Below are 20,942 nucleotides of genomic sequence, written 5' to 3' on the forward strand. Positions count from 1 at the left end.
TCATTGAAAGATGTGCGAGTTGCAAAGTATTAGTTATCTCATTCAACCCATCAAAAAGCAAAGAATAGTATTTTAGGTAAATGAAAACATTATGGATCCTGAAATCTGAAAGGAAAATTCTTAAAGAATAATAAGGAAAAGACCAAAATAGAAATAAACGAAAGAGGAAGATTTAACAGTTTACCATTTCTTACCCATGTCTGCAATAATTTTCATTAACTATTATACTCTTAGTGTCTTTCTAAATACAGTAACAAAGGTAAGAATTTTGCTCCTTACTTACAAATCTGTACTAGGAGTAATTGTAGTTCTTTTAAAATGGTTTATTTTTTCCACGCCTTCCTCACTTAAGTCAGTGGTAGGATTTACATATAATACCATTTATAGCATACATTTGTGGAATCAATTGTACTGTTTGACTTAATGGCTTATTTCACATTTTACTTCATGGATTATTTCCTTAGTCAAATGTTTATGTTCAATAATAAAGATGAATGAGAAAAAAATTATTACTCAGTTTCTATTGTATTTTCTCTCTTGATTTTTTCCCCTAAGATCTTTGAGTAACAATTCATTTTTGGTAATTATATTTAGATCAATAATCATGAGGTAAAAATTGGAAATTTTATCCAGGAGAAGGAATAAAGAGCAAAAATGGAAGATATGAAAAAATTGAAACATATGTAGAATACATGGCTCAGTGTGGGATTGAAAGCAAACATTTTATTCAAGACATTTTACTTAATAATATTAGTGATTTCCATTGGTGGGAATGTCAGAATCTCATCTATACCACCATACCATCAGTATTACACTATGATGTTCCTTTGACTAAATTTAACAAAAAATACTTAAATTTTTATTTGATTCATTTATTTAATATCTAAATTTATCATTTAAACCATTTTAATCCCCATCATGTTTGTTGGTTTAAAATAATTAGCTGTGTCATAAAGGTAAATATATATGGCATTGCAACCCAATAAAACTGAAAAAAAGAAAAAAGCTCTAAACTCTTTTTTTATTCATGTAATACCAAGGAACTGACTTAACAGTTCCTCTTGCTTCTGTGGCCCTTAGTGAAGTTATCTTTCTAAAATTAATTATTTTACTAATCCTCTTGGCGTTTTTCCACACAATCCTTACCCCAGATTTTCACACTATCTTGCATATAATATTAGAGAATAACAATTTTATAGTGTTTTATACTTGCTTGCATATCTGCTATTTGACTCTAAGCAGTTTGTCTTTGAGTTATATATCTTTATTGTCTAGCCTATGACTGACATTAAAAGTGAAAAAAATCATTGGTAAATAAATGTTAATTTTATTTATTTATTTATATTTATTTATTTATTTTTATTTTTTATTTTTTGGAGACGGAGTATCGCTCTGTCACACAGGCTGGAGTGCCATGGCGCGATCTGGGCTCACTGCAGTCTACGCCTCCCGGGTTCAAGCCATTCCTCTGCCTCAGCCTCCCGAGTAGCTGGGACTACACGCGAACCGCCACCACGCCCGGATAATTTTTTGTATTTTTAATAGAGAAGGGGTTTCACTGTGTTAGCCAGGATGGTCTCAATCTCCTGACCTCGTGATCCACCTGCCTGGGCCTCCCAAAGTGCTGGGATTACAGACGTGAGCCACCGGGCCCGGCCATAAATGTTAATTTTAATGATAGCTATGGGAGGTGGGACACGGCAACTCTCAGAAGAGATTGTCTACAAATGCTTAGTCATGACAGGACATTTTTTCTCTACATTTTCTCTCTCCACAAAAATTTCTTAATTGTCCTTTTTTAAATCTTCCTGAAAAACTATTACTATTTGCCAGAGGTAGCATTAAACAGAGATAGGTCTTTTTATTGTATTTTATTTTTTAATAGGAACTGTTGGCAAATAAATGTATAGTACATATGAAAGACCATGTCCTTTTCTATGAAGAAAAAGACAAATTTAATAGCACTGTGTGTATCTTATCTCAATGTGCACCATTCTTCCCAGGTTAGAGAAGAATTTTCCTATAAAACCACATTATGTTTCCAGTTATTCCTAGACACACACAGGAACTGTAAAGTCATGGACACACAAGTCCTGATCTTACAAAGTGTATGTAATTATTGGCAATATATTGATGTCAAATAATAATGCACAAAACAAAAAATATGATAGAACATTTACTATATTTCCTGTGAAGTATTCTAAGACTCTCTATGTGATCACTTCTTGGAGAATTTATTTTGTATACTAAGAACAGCAAAATCATCTCAATTTCTCTTCATGTAAGGGCAAAACAATTTGTTCCTGCTTTTATTTTTTTAAGTCAATTTTTTTCTGTCTATGTAGTCAACATATATTGAAGATTATTCTTCAGGTAATTTATATAATAAATATATGAATATATTTTATAAATGTGTATCATGATACATGTATCCACATTTACAAATATGCATCTATTCCTGTGTATAGCTTTAAATGGTTTTTGTTTTCTTCTCAATAAACTTATTTCCCATTCTTCTGAATCCTTTATTGGTCTATTGTCATTGGATTTTACACTTACAAAAATGCCTTCCTCCACCAACTTAAATTCCCCCTTCCAAGGATTACTTCGCTTTGGTTATTTCAGTAACACTGGAAAACATACTCTACAAAATGAATGGGAAAAAAGTGAGGTTGGAGTGGTACATAGGAGCCAGGACATAAAAACACACGAAAGACACGTTTATGAGTTAATTTTTTCTAAGATAAATTTTAAAAATCAATAATATTTTGGTGGTGACCAGGCGCGGTGGCTCATGCCTGTAATTCCAGCACTTTGGGAGGCTGAAGGAGGTGGACCACGAGGTCAGGAGATCAAGACAATCCTGGCTAACATGGTGAAACCCTGTCTCTACTAAAAATACAAAAAATTAGCTGGGCGTGGTGGCTGGGGCCTGTAGTCCCAGCTACTAGGGAGGCCGAGGCAGGAGAATCACTTGAACCCGGGAGGTGGAGGTTGCAGTGAGCCAAGATCACGCCACTGCACTCCAGCCTGGGAGACAGAGTGAGACTCCATCTCATATAATAATAATAATAATATTTTGGTGGCATGTTTAGTGTTGATATTTTAAGGGGTTATTTAAGCTGCTGTGTGGATAATAAATATAGAGGGGGCATAATTGTAGAGGAGGTGAAGGTTGTTTTAGCAATCTAAGCCAAAGTTGATTCTTGACGTAACATAATGATGTAGCAGGTGTCACAGAGAATAGGCATGGATTTATGAGATTTAAATGTTGAAAGAGGGAGAAATACTTGATACCTGGTAGGTTTCCATCTTGCTAACTTCATGGATGACAGTAGTATACACAGAGTTAGAGAACAAAGGAATAAAAACTTGTATGGAGAACAGTAACTTGAAAGATTTTATCTTAGTTTAGGTTGCCTCTAGAAACAGATGCTGAAGAAATTCAAGTAGCTAATTTGGAAGACGATTTTAGGAAATACTGATAGGTGAGGAGAAACTGAAATAGGGATGAAATGTAGCAATGAAGGAGTTGTTATCTGAAAATTATTACTTAAGTTACTATATCCAGTTTCCAGTAGAAAACTGGATCTTGATCCTGCTGGGAAATTGTGGGGCTCTCCATGTGTAAAACATGCACACCATTGTTATCTCAACTGGGAAAAAAGGAAGCTAATATATTTAAAGATCACACAGCTATGTTATTTATAGAAGAAGACTTCTCCTTGGGTATGTTAATTCCTTCACTTCTGGCTTGCATGAAGGTGGCAAAGTGGGTTCCAGACACTGAAGTCCTGTGCTGGCAGCTGGATTTGGAGCCAATGCGCACAGAAGAGGAAAAGGAAAAAGAGATGTGTGGGGAAACAACAGCATCTGCCAAAGAATGGATTGAAGAAGAAAAAAGTAGTAAGTTGAAATTCAGGGGAATGGATTTTTCTCCAGAAACAAATATAAAAGAAAACTTCAACAAAGGTGAAACTATAGCATTGAATCCTTAGGACTCAGGAGGGTTGGGAGGGAGGGATATGGACTAAAGGTAATCCTAAATTCATTAATTATGACTTTGCATGAAAACTTTCAGATTAATAGTGCAGGTGAAGTTCATATAGTATATAGTTTTAAAAATTTTGTCTTGTCGATTGTGGTTTGTTGATTTATTATCAGTTGGTGTCCTAATCATTACTATAGGTCATCCAATTTCAGTTCGCCTCACTTTTAGACACATAACAGAATTGTGGTTTTTACACTTTAAATTTATGTGGCTTGCTGTGACCAATTAAATATGGTAACGTAAAGTGATACACATGGAACCATTTAATTACCTAGACATCTGCTCTAACAAACCCTAGCAATGAAGATTTCAAATTTTTTGTCTTGGTGGAAAACATACATCTGAATTTCATTCCACCTTTCTACCCCATGAGTAATTGTTAACTATAGACCTTCTCCTTGAAATATGGCATGGAACAGGTTCATTCAGTGTATCCCCCATCAATGTCTCACATTTTGAAGATTCTAAGTATTGCCTCTCCCATGCTATTCCTTTATTCTTTTTTCCATTTCTACTTTATCTATACTTTTCTAATGCTTTTGCTTTAGTAAATTTTTTTCTGGTCATTTTAGTGTAGATTTTGGTGTATGGTAAATCACTATTTTTTTCAATTCCTTTAATCTACTGTTTATTACTTTTATTTCACTAAAGCAGACTTTTTAAAAGAATAGCTAATAATCTCATATGTCCAAATGTAATGGTCTTTTAAAAGTCGTTTAAAAAACACTTTTTTTTCTATTTGACATGTTAAAAAAATTAAACTATGATTTCTTCCAGTATTTTCCTCTTTTTGCTTATGTAATGATATAGCCTCTCTTTTCTTGAACATGCTCTGTACTTCAATTTCTTCCTTGTTTGTACTGATTTACCTCTTGTACATTAATAATCATTAAATTTATTTTTTCCTCAAATTTACTATTGTCTTATTCAATATCCAGCCCCCGAGAGATCCAATTAATACTCATTAACTTGGACATTGACCCTTCTTCAGTGCCATATTTTTATTTTACTGGTTTACAAACAGATTATTTCTAGTTTCCGCTGCAAATGACCCTAATTCAGCAAGTGAAAGGCATATTTTTTAAGAGCCTTTTTCTTATCTCTTCACGGTTGCGAATGTCATTATACTACACTCACTCTGCCATTCAGTGAACTAATATATTTAGTTCGGGGATCTAAGTCAGTGTAAATATTATCATGATATGACAGAATGTAATGGCACACTAAAGAGAATCTATATATAATGCAACAAGAATACAGATCTCTAGAGAGTTGAGCTGGTGCCTTTTAGGCTTTCTAACAAGTAATTTACTAAATACGACTGGTTCTTCTTTTGAGAATTCCCTCCAAATATTATTTTCTTTTCATTCTTACTACTACCTGTCTACCCTAGGACATTTATATTGTCCCACAAAATCAGGTTATTTTCTTCATTGAAAACATAATAACATAATTGGTTTTATGATCTGATTTTAAAATTTTATATTGACCCTTTTCTCCCCTGTTAACATATTTGAAAGAAGCCATTATATAATTCAGGATCTTCAGTTGAAAGTACCACTTCTCTCATCTCCTTGTTTACTTGGATAAAACATCTGCTTCAACAGGCAAGTTAATTTTACCTCTGCCACTTTTCCTTTTTTTTTTTTTTTTTAGTTCTCTATGTACTTGATATTCCAATTAAAAAATAAAAGTCATTTTTTTAGTTCTCTATGTACTTGATACTCCAATTAAAAAATAAAAGTCATAATTGACATTGCCTATGAGTTGTGCCCCCCCACCACAAAGTATCCTAACACTTAGCTCATGTTATCACTATCTCTACTACAAGGATTTAGAATTCTCTAGTAGTTTCATGATCCTGTAAATTTTTGACTTATGCAACTGTGTTCTGAACTCCAAACCAGTTGCTGTATCTTCTAATGATTTTGTATACTTTCAAGAATTTAAAAGCAATTGGACTTTCAAAAAGTATTTAATCAATGTTTTTTATGTAATTGAATAAGCGAAGAGTTATCACATTAAGACAATCATTCACAATTAACATATTTTCCTTTATATTTTATTTGCAGTAAGAATGCAAATATGCAAAATGTAACACATTGTTGTCCTCTAAAATATACAGGGAACTAATGAAAATAAAACTTTTGGCTTAATGTTTCCAGATAATTGCACCTGTTCTCTATTTATCTTTAAATAGGTGCATAATTTATATTCAAACAAATTTTCCTAGTATCTAAAAAAGTAGACACAATTGGAAGATGAAAGCTCTCTTTTAGTAGTATTTAAGAAACAAATCACAATACAAGAACATCATTTCTCATCTGTAGTTTTACATTCATGGTAATTTTATGTGAGGAAATTAATATAAAGAATATAAGCAGTAACCAATTCAATTTTGATTTTGCAGGTGTAAGATACAAATATTTTTTAAAGGTTTACTTAATAAGTAAGTTTTATGTTATTTCTTTTGTGAATTGTAGTGTCTTTAATACATCATTCATTCATTTTTTATATTAAAATATAAAGAAATGAGGGCAGATAAGGAAGAAATAAGGGATGCTATGAATTTCAGGGTGCAACAATTATCCCATAGAAAATTTCTTTTCTGAAGTTAAGTCAATTGTTAATGTAATCATTGGAAATAGTTTTGAGCAAGTATTTGCTCAATGCTTACAATGTGCAAGGCACCATGCTTTTAATTCCTATAATACAGCATTTCACATAGGCGGTGCTAAATAAGTATTAGTAGAACACATGGAAATGAATGTGCTAAAATTGGTGAGACAGAGATAATACTTAAATGAAATAATCAAGGAAACTACCTCTGCAGCAATCTATTTATTGCTAAAAGTCATTCAACAAGTATGTATTTAGTGCCTACCATTTGATTTGTAAGACCAGGAACATGATGGACAAGATGAATCATGAAGTTTATACATTAGTAGGGGAAATAGATAAAGAATTAATGTGATTTTTAGATATGACACCTGTAGTCATTATAAATAAAATTAATTAAATATTAGAAGAGTGGGTTAGAGGATGAGTGGGTAGGGAAATTAAATAGGCATTTTCAGGGAAGGCCTAACCAAGGAAAAAATAAATGATTGATAGAAAAATTAAGACAACAATTAAGAAGAAACTAAAATGATAGTTACCTTTTGGTAGCTCATAGGGTAGTTTTTGGTTAAAGTATCTCGAACACTCTTAGATATTTCAATAAATAATAAACTGATGTGGGGACATTGAAGGGAAAGGTTTGAGGGTGAGAATAAAAGTATGTTAAGAACAAATCAGAGAAATAATTTTATTGAAGCCCAGCTTTTATGCATGCTCTAGAGAAACACAAGTTAAGTGTGCACATTCATATTTTACAGATAAATTAATGTTATATTAAAAAATATAGTCATTGTTAAGTCAGGACTAAATATTGTCCATTCCTACAATCTGTAACAATGACCACTTCTTGCTAAATTAAAAGGGAAGATTAGGTTATTATATTTCATAAATATCTCTTATTCTTACTGTTATTTCTCGAGATTCTTTGAAACAGAAAGAGATAATAAAGGGAACAAAAGGAAAAATGCAAAGCCAAGAGTTAAGATGGAAAAAGATTCTTTGCTTGGCCAAATTTAGCCAGACTTCTGAATCTTCTTCTATGTCCACCTGTGCACTTACCTGTAAAATCCAGTTGTAGCAAAGAACCCTGCTAAGTCAGTTTAGCCAGAACCCCTCATTCATCATATCTGATCATCACTGACATCTTATCAGGTTCTTCATCCTTCATCATCCCTTAGGTAATGTCTGATCACCCTGGTCTGTCTTCAGCAAGAATCTTGTTAGGTCAGTTTAGCCAGAATACTCCTTACACTTGATGTTTCTTGTTTGTAATTTCCTTCCACTGACCCCCACACTGCTCCTTGACTATAAATTCCCACTTGCCCATGCTGTATTTGGAGTTGAGCCAAAATTCCCACATTGCAAAACCCCATTGCAGTGGTTCCTGCACTTATCATGATGGTCCTGAATAAAGTCTTTTTTTTTAAAACCATGCTTTAAAGCAATTCAGAAATAAAAGTTGGAAAAGAAAATAGTATCATTGAATAACATTTTTCTTTACCAGTTAGGGTGTGCAGACTTGGATTGAATCAGATTCATCATGGATCTCCAGGACTCTTACCTAGATCCTAAGTGCATGCTTTGAAGACTGTCTTCACTCCTGACTGAATGATAGGGAATCCATTGGCAAGTCAGATTCCTGAACTATTGCTCCACTCCAAACAATTGTCATTGAAACTGGTAAGGACATATTTTGATTCTTAAGCCATAAGTGAATTGTTTGAAGCTGGGTTAGAGTCCCGGGCTTTTTTATAAAGGCACCTCCTGTGCTGGAAGTTCTTCTACCTGGTTCCTGATCTAAGTAGGGATTATTCCCTGACTCCCTGGGCTGGAAATCTCTGCTTCTTGAACCTCTGTGAGACAACTCTATTCTTTTTATTGGATTCTGCTTCTCCTATGGGAATTTCTCTGTCACAATCTTCCTGAATCTCTGCTGACTATATGTTCTTTCAACTCTGTTCACCCCTGCGAGACGCTTTTCCTTCCCATTTCAAGCTGAACTTTTCAGTCACTTGAACTTTATTATCCCTAACCTATATTGGGGGCTCTGGAGGGACATAGTGGCCCCTCAAAAGCAATCACCCAAGGCTAAAAAGAGAGAAAAATAGGAACAGTTTGGAAACTGAGCAAATGAAAAATCCTAAAGGTCTCCTCCACAAATATTGACAAAGAGCTTTTAGCCTTTATTGAGTAGATAACCTTATCTTGTCCCATTTTCGTCAGCAATATAATTTGAATTTAAAAATATAAAGTATAGATAAACCAATGAATTTGTATTACTCTTATTACTCTCTTTTACAGCCTCACAACACAAATTTTAAAATAAATAGCCATAATATTTAGTTGCATCTGTCTGCATGTTTATGTATGTATAATGTATATATGTATATATGTGTGGTTTTATCTTATGTATATGTGATAATTTCTTTTGGTAGTAATAACAAACAAATTTATAAAATGCCTTAAAGGAGTGCCATTCAAATGGCCTGAAGATAAATGAGCATGCTGGGTGTGGTGACTCATGCCTTTAATCTGGACACTCTGAGAGGCTGAGGCGAAAGGATCGTTTGAGCCCAGTAGTTCGAGACCATCTTGGCACCATAGTGAGACCCCATCTCTATTTAAAAAAATAATAATTCCTGTTTCTTAAAAAAATAGGTAAATGAACACTTACATAATTTAAGTACTCTTAAAATTCATGGAAAACAAAACTGCCTCAAAAGATGTTTTTAAGTTTGTGTGAACCTGAATAATCTATGGTAAATAAATTATAGTTTTGAACTTGTTGGTAAAATAAAAATATGACCATTGCCTGAATTGGCAGCATTAAATATAATACATACATATATTCTTGCCTGGATTTTCTGGACAGAAAATTTTGTGTTGTCTCTGCTTGATGTTTATGACCATAAAACTATGAATTCCACCTATGAACAAAAGGCGCAGTAAAAATAATTGCTCAATTGCTCAATGCGTGTCAGTCATGGAAGTAAGAGAGAGAGAGAGAGAGTAAAAGACCATGTTTAACTTTTTAGTTTCTTTGCTTTTTAGATTTTTTTTTATAATTACCTGATTTGTTAATGGGGAAAATGCTTTAAAACAGTGGCTAGATTTGTTTAATTTCTCATGGAATTTTTCACAAACAATTCAAACACAATTGTTGAAAATAAATTAGATGAATGCAAAAGGAATAAACTGTATAAGTAAACATTTCAGAAACAATTCAACTTTAAAAGTTCTACTTAAAAATAATTTCAAAAACCTTTTATTTTTTAGATAGCTTGCAACCTTAAAGTTGTGTTAAGTTAAACTGAATAATAGGTATTCATTAAAAATATAGACCCAGCTGGGTGTGGTGGCTCACACCTGGAATCCCAGCACTTGGCGATACTGAGGTGGGTGGATTTCTTGAGCTCAGCAGTTTGCGACCAGCCTGAGCAACACGGTGAAATCCTGTCTCTACAAAAAATACAAAAAATTAGCCAGGCATGGTGACACATACCTGTAGTTCCACATTCTTGGAAGGCTGAAGTGGGAGGATCACCCAAGCCCAGGAGGTCAAGACTGCAGTGAGCTGTGACCACACCACTGCACTCCAGCCTGGGCAATGGAGTGAGACCCTGTCTCAAAAAAAACTATATATCTATCATCTATATACATAGATATAGATGATAGATATAGATATAGATATAGATATGGATATAGATGGACCCAACCATGGAAAAATAATCTTGCCTAGTATGGTCAAAGCTGGCTATAATTGGATGGATTTACTTATATGATTTTATTTAAATTAATTTTAATAGTATAGTTGACCCTTTAATAACATAGTTTTAAACTGTATGAGTCCATATATATGAAGAAGTTTTCACAGTAAATATACTGGAAAATTTGTTTTGAGATTTGCCACAATTTGAAAAAACTCACAGATGAACCATGTAGCCTAAAACCATTGAAAATGTTAAGAAATTGATGTGTCATGAAGGCATAAATTATATGTATATTGTAGTCTATTTTTTATTTGCTACCATAAAACATATGCATCTATTATTAAAAGCTGAAATTAATCAAAATTTATTAACACAAACACAGACTGTACATGGTGCCATTTGCATTTGAGAAAAGAGTAAACAAATGTAATGATGCATTAAGTTATGACTGCATACAATTAACTGTAGTACGTACTGTACTGGTGTAATAATTTTATAGCCACCTCCTGTAGCTAGTGCCATGAGCTCAAGTGTTGTATCCACTTAAAAAGACATGTGACATTAATTATCTCTGCACGAGCTGTTCAACTCTCCAGTATATTGAATATCACAGTATAAGTAATCTCTTCTAGTTCTTGTGTATTTTTCATGATGCTAAGTGCAATACTGAAAACCCTGAATAACACTATAGGACCTATATTATTTCTCAAGAGATTCTTGAAGTGCCATTAGTGATGCTGAAAGTGCCCCCAGGAAGCAGAGAAAAGTCATGACATTTCAAGAAAAAGTTGAATTACTCGATATGTACCATAGACTGAGGTCTGCAGTTGTGGTTGCCCACCATTTTAGATAAACAATTTATCCTACAAACTGATGACATACACATATGTTATTAATAAATACAGTATAGTAGTGTGCATGTATTCTCTTTTTATTAAGATTTCCTTAGTAACATTTTGTTTTCTCTAGCTTCCCTTATTGTAATAATAAAGTATGTCATATCTATAACATACAAACTAAGTATTAATTGACAGATTAGACTATCAATGAGGCTTTTGTTCAACAGTAGGCTACTAATTGTTAAAGTTATCCACAGATTTTCAACTGTGCATTGGCTCACTGCCTCTAAAATCCACATTTTGTTCAAGGGTCAACTGTATATTAATGCAAAAGTAAAATTCGGTCTTTGTTAAAATTACAAATTTTTCATGGAGTATTGATCTGAGAATGTGAAGGGGTTTTTTTTTTCCTTTTAAGTAATTGGCCTAGAAAATAGAGCTTTTGTGTTTTATCAGGATAATTTCTGTGTTTGTTGTTGTCTTTCATTAGGTTTTAGATTACTTAGGAAAATTGAGTCATAACTGTGTAATCTTCTGTATTTAGCTTTAAGATATTTCATTGCCATTTAAAAATATTTTATTATAAATATTTATTTTCATTTAGTCATTTTAATTAAATAGATAACCAAGATAATATTTAAGCAAGTGTTTTAAACTTTTTCACATTTTGACAAACTTCTCAAAGTCAAATTTGAAATTAGTTCTTTTTGACCTCAGACTAACTTTGGGACAGTCCAGAGGGCTCCTGTAAGGTCTGAAAGGACCTATAAAAGAAAGATATTAAACTAATTAGGCTTATTTGATTTGTTAAATTACATGGGAAGCATTGTCAAATAAGAAAATATGTTTAACCTTCCTTGGGTTAAATTTGTATATGTGCTTTATTATTGTATATGCTATGTGTTTCACGTAACTATTGTTATTATGTAGAATTCTTAGAAATATGATATGCTTTCAGTCATAATTTGATTATTGTGATAAAATGTTGTATATCACAAAAATAACTAAATTTCCTTGTCAGTTGTTTTATTATACTAAATTCTCATCAGATTTGTAACCATGCCATTCAAGGCTTTGTCATCCATAGACAATTATTCTGTTACTTTAATTCTTCTCTAAAAGTGCTTGCTGTCAGATAAATTTCAAGACGGCTTCTTCTTCAAATAGATTCATGAAAGCACTCTGATAAGTACAAGTTTCTGACAACTTTAAGATCATGCCATTGATAAGGCATAAGTAAGAATTTTCGGAATTCTAATGTAACTGATGGGTTCCCAAAACTGCTACCCCAAGATCAAGCAAAACAGAAATAGATTAAATGTGGCTGAATGAACAAGTATGCATAATTTTTAATGGATTTTTGTTTGAAACATAGATGGTTCTTTAAGTGTTTTGTTTTCCTAATTAAAGGAAACCTTTTTTTTTCTTTTAAGCTATTTATAACTTATAGCAATTTGGTAAAGTATAGTTTGTGAGTAAACATTGAAACATTTACTTTTTCTCTTTACCTGATATTTTCATAATTCAAAAGCCTTTGTAAGTATTCTTATTTTTATGTCAATGTAGTTATTTGCACAAGTTTAATAAGAAGCCGTTCTCCTTGTAACAAGACAGAATTGGAAACACTGGTTATATTACCAAGGTTTTGACTGGAATGAAGTATTTTCAGGTATGACTAAACAGCTTTAAAAAACTAAGGTTGACTTTATGGGTGCAATTATGTCCCCCATGGAAAAACTTGCCTGAGGTTTCCCAGCTTCAGAGGTGAGTAAAGAATGTCACTTCCTCACAAGCCCAAGAAGCACAGGATATTTGGAGAACCTTGACAAGAAACAAATTCACCCAAATCTATAGGTGTTACAAATATAGACCAATGACAAGTCTTTGGTTTGACTCCCTGGCCTCAAGAGGTTTTATACAAGTCCAATCTGAGATTCCTTGTCAAAAGTTCCTGCAAAGCAAACTTAAAAGAGCCTATATAAACAGTCACTAGTCTTGCTGCACTTACATAAATAGTAGTTCAAGTTCATTGAGACTAAACTTATTTTACAAACAAATTAGTCTTAATTTGATTCTCTTTGGTAGAAATGGCAGTAACTGCAGACAGAAATATTATGTTTCAGAAGGAAATTAGAGTGCACCAAATATTAGATTCTAGCCCTGTTCACTTTTGTTTTGGGGGTTTTATAATCTACCTGCAATGTGGATTCTGAATTCTTCTAGTTTTTCTCCAATATCTGGCTATGACTCTCCAAACCAATATTTCCAGTTTTTCTATTGCCCTTCTGGCTTGGATTTACTGAAATTAAAATGCCTCTTTTCTGAAGTATGGCAAGCTGAAGCTGGATGATTTGATATGAACTTCAGATACATCACAGCAGCTTATGTATCGAAAATCTTTATGACATTTAAATGGCAAACCAGGAAAATCTGGGTGATCGCCACTGCCTTTCATCACTCCAACTGAAGATACTTAAAGCCCAGATCCTAGAAATCTTGATGGGCTGCTCTCTGGACCCACAAACTGAGTTTATAGTTTGCTCCAATTATTATTTTTTCATTCTTCTTTTATTTTCATAGAAACCAAACTCCCCTTATTAAAGGCCTGATGGTTCACACCATCCCAGTGTTATCTGTTACTACAAAGTTCCAACAGAAAATTCAATGGGTCCTTAATGAACAAAAAGTGACTGAACAAAAAAAAAAATGGACTTATATTGTTCAAAGAAAAGAATAATGCAAATAACAAAACAAATATTATAGGGGAAATATGTATATTAACAAGGAGCTAAAGTGAAATAGGGAGTGTAGAGATGAGGCTGTTGAGGGGCTATAGATTAGAATTTATGGGGAGACAATGTACTTAGAACACTAAAATCAGGCAAGCAGCACAATGAGTCAATGGAGCCAGAGGCCACCAATATGTCCACAGGTGAGAGCACCAATGATCATTTCACTGATTTGAGAGGCAAATTGATGCAAGCAAATTTGCATGCTTTTTTTGAAACATAAGCATCCAGTCTCTTTAGTGGGACCTCTGAAATTATTTTTGTATGACAATTCTGAGGGCAGCATCTGATACTAATTACTGCAACACGTATCAGACAAATGATGATAATTATATAGAATATTAAACATATAACCATTTCTTCAGTGAAACATGGTGGAAAGTTTTTGCCCAAGGGAAATCAGACTTTTCACTGCCAAGGCAGAGCTGTTTGCCAAGCTATTTGGAGAGAGCTTGTACAACAAAACATCTATCTGCCCTTTGACAGATTTAAGGCTTTGTGAACATTCTATTTACCTAATATATGAGAAAAATGTGTAAAGGAAAACCTGTGTAAATTGAATTGGATTTCAAACCAAGATGTAGTTGTCAATTATAATAAGACTGTGAGTGCTATATGACCTTAGCTTGCAGCAATGAGCAGCTCTTACTGTGACTCTAGAAGAAAGACGATAAAACAAATCATTATCTTTCACAAATATCAGATTATAATATTAGTGCAGATCAAGATCTCTGAATAGCATAGCGAAAATGTGCATTTTAATGAATATTGCTCTATGATAATCTTTGTAGGTGTGGATGTTGATTGACAACTAAATAACAAGCACATTATATTGTATATTGCCTTATTTTACCATAACTGCAAAAGATAGAAAATGTGGTATTAAATTTGTTCAAACACAGAAACAACAAAGGAATAAAACACATTATTCAGAAAGAAATTGATGGTAATTTGAAGTTCATTTTCTTTCTTTCTTTCTTTTTTAAAATCTCCCCTGAAGGAGGCCCTGCTAATCTTCTCAGATACAGAATAATTTGTCATCGGTTCCAATCCAAACATCAAATGAAGTACACCAAATTTAACCAGTCAGCAAGGCTACCAAGAAATGTAATGTAGTATTGGCAGAGCTGAGAGTGAGTTCTTAAATTGAGCAGAATGTAGGGAACTTCATTTGTTCCCATGGAAGAATTGAGATTTCAGGATAAAAAAAAGTCTCTGGTTTGAATCATGGGGAACAGGCAGGTCAAAAAGCTTCTTTTTTAGAAGAAGGGTTTCAGTTAAATCTTAAATCTTCCCAAACAGAAGAAGGTTGATAAATTAATCTCAAATAATAATGTGTATTTTACCTAAAAGTTAAACATATAGCTTGTAGATTTTGATCCAACAGAGAATGTATTATTTGTTGAGTTTTAGAAAGAATTCATCAGAAGCTAAATTGTATATATCCAGCAATAAAGTCAACATAAACGGCCTTTATTTAAAAATGATCTAAAATTAAGTTTGAGCATAAAAATAAAAATGTAAGAATTTGATTTTTCAGAATGATTCAACAGTTTACAGGCGAAAAGAGAAAAAATAAGAAAAAATAAGGTAGGTATGTGATCAAATTTTACAAGTAGTTTTGCTATTTTGAATGCTGGTTTTACAAAATATTTCTCCAACAGGATGATTGCTTAGATGAATTTATTATGGTATGTGGCCACATGCATAGAGAGTTTAAGGGAATGGTTAGATATTTTGTAATACAATATTTTCAGAATTATCATATTTGAATAAATTAATCACACTGCCAGAGCACAACCTGAATTGTGTGCAAATAAATAAATCTATTTTGCATAATTCTTTCAAATGAAGTACTTTTTTCCTTTGGGGAATTAATGACTCTGGATGAAAAATAGAGTTGATAACATCTATAAATGATACCAGAAAGATAAAACCATATTTATTTCCTACCTAATATCTGATTAAGTAAAAAACCTTTATTCTTGAAAATACAGTGTTATATTTTGGAGTTTAGTTATTAAAGCTTAATTTACATACCAGAAATTCGAACGTTTATTATGAAAACAAAAATATTATAATTTAACTATATGAATGAAAGTATTTTGACTTGATTTCATTTTTGTTGTTGTTTTTTGTTTTTGAGACAGTGTTTTGCTCTGTCTCCCAGGCTGGAGTGCAGTGACACCATCTCCGCTCACCGCAACCTCTGCCTCCCGAGTTCAAGTGATTCTTGTGCCTCAGCCTCCAGAGTAGCTGGGACTACAGGATCCGGCCACCACCCCCAGCTTTTCTTTTTCTTTCTTTCTTTCTTTTTTTTTTTTTTTTTCGTAGTTTTAGGAGAGACAGGGTTTCACTATGTTGGCCAGGCTGATCTTGAACTCCTGAGCTTAAGTGATCTGCAAGCCTCAGCCTCCCAAAATGCTGGGATTTACAGGTATGAGTCCCCTCTCTGGGCCCAATGAAAGTATTTTTTAAAAAATAAATGAAATTTTCAGCGAAGTCTGTAAAGAATGATACTTTTAAACATCAGTTAAATAAAATCTATACTTCGAACAAAACTTTATTCAAAGGCGTTAAATTTATATTTAAAATGGGTTTCCTCATCCAGGCACATTTTGTAGACTATAGGATGTGTTTGAATGTTTTAAAAGGCTTTGATTGCTAAATGCTGGTGTGAGGGAGTTTCCATCACAGGTGTTACACATCTGTCTCAGACAATAGCCTTTCTCTTTCTTATTTCAACTGTTTCTCGAATATTCTTTGATGCTGTATTGGTGATTTTAGCTTTGTTCTGAGAATTGTCGGTATGACTCCTAGTCATCTTTTCATTCACAGATCTGCTGTCAATTTTCTTGTTAGTATTGATGGAACCTAGTCTAATACCAATTCACCTGATGAGGCATGGACAATAATGTCACCATTAACTGCAAGAATCAAAACATTTAAATATGAGATAGGTCACTACTGTAGAGTTTACCATTACAGGAAAGCTTTGAACATTGAGAGTGGAACATTGTCATAGATTTTCTCTACTATGAAAATTAATTCAGAAAAGAATGTTTAAGATCATTCAGAATAGTCATATTACTCAGTACATTTTTTAAATGAGATTTTGTTTACCTCTCTTTTTCATTTCCATTTACTTTGTCATATGAGAAAAGAAGTAATTTATTTCTCTCAAAGAAATTTTATCTTTAAAATCTGGTACAACTCCATCCCTGCCCCCAGCAATCAGGCTTGATTAATAGGATGTTCTCCTAGAAAAGGCAAGACAGAGAAAATCAAACTGAATGTATTGATTTTTCCTAATTGTATACTATCTTCAAACTCTGGAACTACTTATGGTTTCTGAGTGGTCCATATCAAGCTAATTTATTATTTAATGGTAGAGAGATATGCATACTTCCAAACTGAATGAGAGTGCTGTTTTTATTCACTATTCAAAATAGTTTTGATTCATATTATTTTAAAATTTTGCAATTTATAAAATACTTTCCTATATCATTTCACTTGGTTAATACTACAATCAACCACCTTTCACCTCACTGTTGCTTCAGATAATGTGCCAAGGGAAAAAAAATAAGACAAAATGATGAATCTGTATTAGGTGTAATATGAAAAAAAACTTAGGGCAAAATTATTTTTTTCCTCCTAGCTGTCTTTTGTTGTTTTTTAAATGTGTTTGGTTTTGCACTTTGATTTTGCTTTGGGAAATTACTTGGAACAAGAATGAGCATTAAGAAACAGCATTCATAGTATTTTCTGCCGTCTGTCTCTTGACCTGAACTTAGGTGAGAAGAGGAGAGAGTAAAGGAGTCAAAGTGAACTATGTTAAATAATATGAGAAATATTTGGAGTTTGCTGCAGAAATCAATCCAGACTTCAGCATGTATTTGACTGAAGTACTCATGTGCTAATCTCTCAGGAAGTTAGAGCAAAGTGGTTGGCTGGATGGTCAGTTGAAAGCAAAGAATCTCACTTCTGGCAAAGCCCTGAGGATGTGAATCTAGCATAAGGTAAATCTATAATATCTTTATCGTTGACAGCACAGATTCCCAAATCTGGATATTATTATCATATTCGGTTTAGGGATAAAAAATAGTACAGTTGTAATAACATAAGTTAAAGAATATCTAGGGCTTTAACACAAAGTTTTTGTACTATACAGTGAGTTCTAGGAAGAGTGAAGCACATTTTGATGATACACAAACACACACACAAACACAAACATATACATACACAGTCAGAAGACAAGTACTGTATAATTTTTAAAAATATGTATGTTTTTCAAGTATTAATAGATCACATATCCATGTGTCTGACTGAGTAGTAAATATTTCAATGTCACATTTAATTAGGTGAGGGGAAAGGAATGTAGCAGGGGTTTCAATAGACATGATTATATTTTCAGTGGATTAACAGTGATGGCTTAAAAATTATAAATAATATGTATAACTTTCAAAACAATACATTATTATTATCTCAGAGTAGCATATTTGTTAAACTTTAGTCAGCTAATTGCCATACAATGTGCATTTAAATGGTAATTTTGCAACGATATTATTATCTAAGGTAATATTTATTTTTGAAGGTAAAGTGTTTCTTCACTCCTCATTCCCTTATGTCTTTCTCATAAATGTTAAAAAATGATATATATTGCACTCAATTACCTCATTGCCTTCTAAACTGAACCCAAACCACATTTACTTTACCTATGTAGTTTTAAATTTTTATAATTTACTATAGATTGGGGAAATTTTATGTCAGTCAACCATGAGAATATTTAAGAATAAGAACATTCCCATTACCTATTTACATTATTTTTAAAAAAGGAATCTAAGAATCTCACACTTTGAAATGGCATTTCACATTTGTGCCTCAAAATATTCCACTCACTCAGAACTTAAATAAATACAAATCACTTTATTAGGAAAGAAAATACTTTGTTGTCCAAGGGGAAATCTAATCTTTAAGTGCAGAAGCTAATGAAAATGTAATTTTTCACTCTTACAAAAGGTCTGTACAAATTACATAAAATGCCTTTATACTATATACTCTTGTATATCTTTATATCATAATGTATGTCCATTGGACTATATAGGATAATCTACAAAGTGTAAATATATTTTCTGTACATAAACATAAACACAGAGACACACTCACTGTTAAAAATCTAAATGATCTATTTTATGAACCTCCAGCCTATAATTCTTTTCTTTTCTGTTTTCTAATTTATTATTTTTCTTTAAATGTTAGTGCATACCAGTGGTATTGTCATTCTCAGTCTCATTTCACTCTATCTTATCTTCCTGAGGCATCTCTGTTACTTAGAACTACCAAGCTCTCTTCCAGGACTACTGTATCAGAATCTTTGGGTGAGATGTTCTTGAATTCTGCATGTTTAATAAGCACTGTAGGTGATTCTCATTCAGACCTCCTAGGAAGATACCTATAAAATTTCTGTTGTAGATGCTGATGACACTATGTCCCAAACTCCATTCTCAATGTATCTTAAAAAATGTGGACTCACACATAGAAGTGCTGACTGCAGTCCTTCAGGATTATCTCAGAGATACCACAAATCCTTAACAAGTACACATCATATCATTCCCTGCGTTAGGTTCGTTTTGTGGATTTTCTAAAGTAGGCGTCAATAAGAACACCTCTACTCTCCCCAGACTAGAAAACTAAAATTCATCCACGGTTTAGCACTCTTCTCTCACATTTTAACAATTTATCATTGGTATGAAATGCTAAATACTTCCTGAATCAGTTTCCTCATACTATCTCGACCGCCACAGTCCCATTCAAGATGACTGTATTTCAACTGCTTTTACCCTGCATTCCCATCTACCGTCAGTTTTATTCCTTTCATATCCACCTTGTCAATAACTACCAAAGTACTCACCTTAAATCCAAAATAACATTATATTTTTGATATTCATTAAAATTCTTTATTTTCCTTCTGTCTTGCCATTATATATTTGTATAATAAAATCCCTCATGATCTACCTCCACTGTTCTACATTGTCATTACATGCCATTCATCTCATTCTCCTGCTAGACAATATTGGTCTTAATTCTTTGCAAATAGCATGAAGGTAAAATTTGAAATTATTCATTTTTCCATGTTTTTGCTTAGGCTAGCTTGAAATGTCCCCATCTGTCAGCATTGCTTCTCCTTTGACCTCTGTAATTCTTATTCAGGCTTTCAAATTGTGTTCTAATGACAATGTCTTCAGTAAACTTTGAGCTCTTCCCCTAGGATTTTAAGTACTCGTGTTCTTTGTACTTTCAACATGCTGTTATCTCTATGTCTTTACATGTACTTAGTTTTATATGCTTCATCTGTCTGTGCCACTGTCTATCCTGGTGTGTTCATGTTCTATGACTTTACTTATCTATTTTTCTTGAATACCAGCAGAGCATCTCCATATAAGAGATTCTCAATAAATAATGGAAGAATTAATGAATGAAAAGTGTTTGTGGGTTTAAACACTATGAGAAATAATATCGTTACTTGTTGATAAATTTTTGTTTAGAAGCTTGCTATGGAAATTTTAGTTTGTATTACCAAAAGGAGAAGAGTAATCAGAAACTGAGCCATGTGTAGTTTTTTTTTTTTTTTTTTTTTTCTGACAGAAAGCTAGTTACATCCATTTCTCCTGGAAATGATATTCTCTCTCTTAGTTTAGGTATATTTAGAGTATTCTGGTTTATTATAACCTGTATTTTCTTTCCTCTTTCTGTTGTAAGTCTTTTACATTTTCATAAAAGGGCAAATCTTCAGCATCTTCAGCATTAAATATTTATTTTATAGGACTTCCTACAATCACAAATAAATGTGTTTTTACATCTTATAAAATGAGTTGATTATTTAAAATTCTTTATATTGTTTATGCTCATAATCTGACAAAATGCTATTGAAACT

This window comes from Pan paniscus, chromosome 14, assembly GCF_029289425.2.
Source record: "Pan paniscus chromosome 14, NHGRI_mPanPan1-v2.0_pri, whole genome shotgun sequence".
NCBI classification, from domain to species: domain Eukaryota; kingdom Metazoa; phylum Chordata; class Mammalia; order Primates; family Hominidae; genus Pan; species Pan paniscus.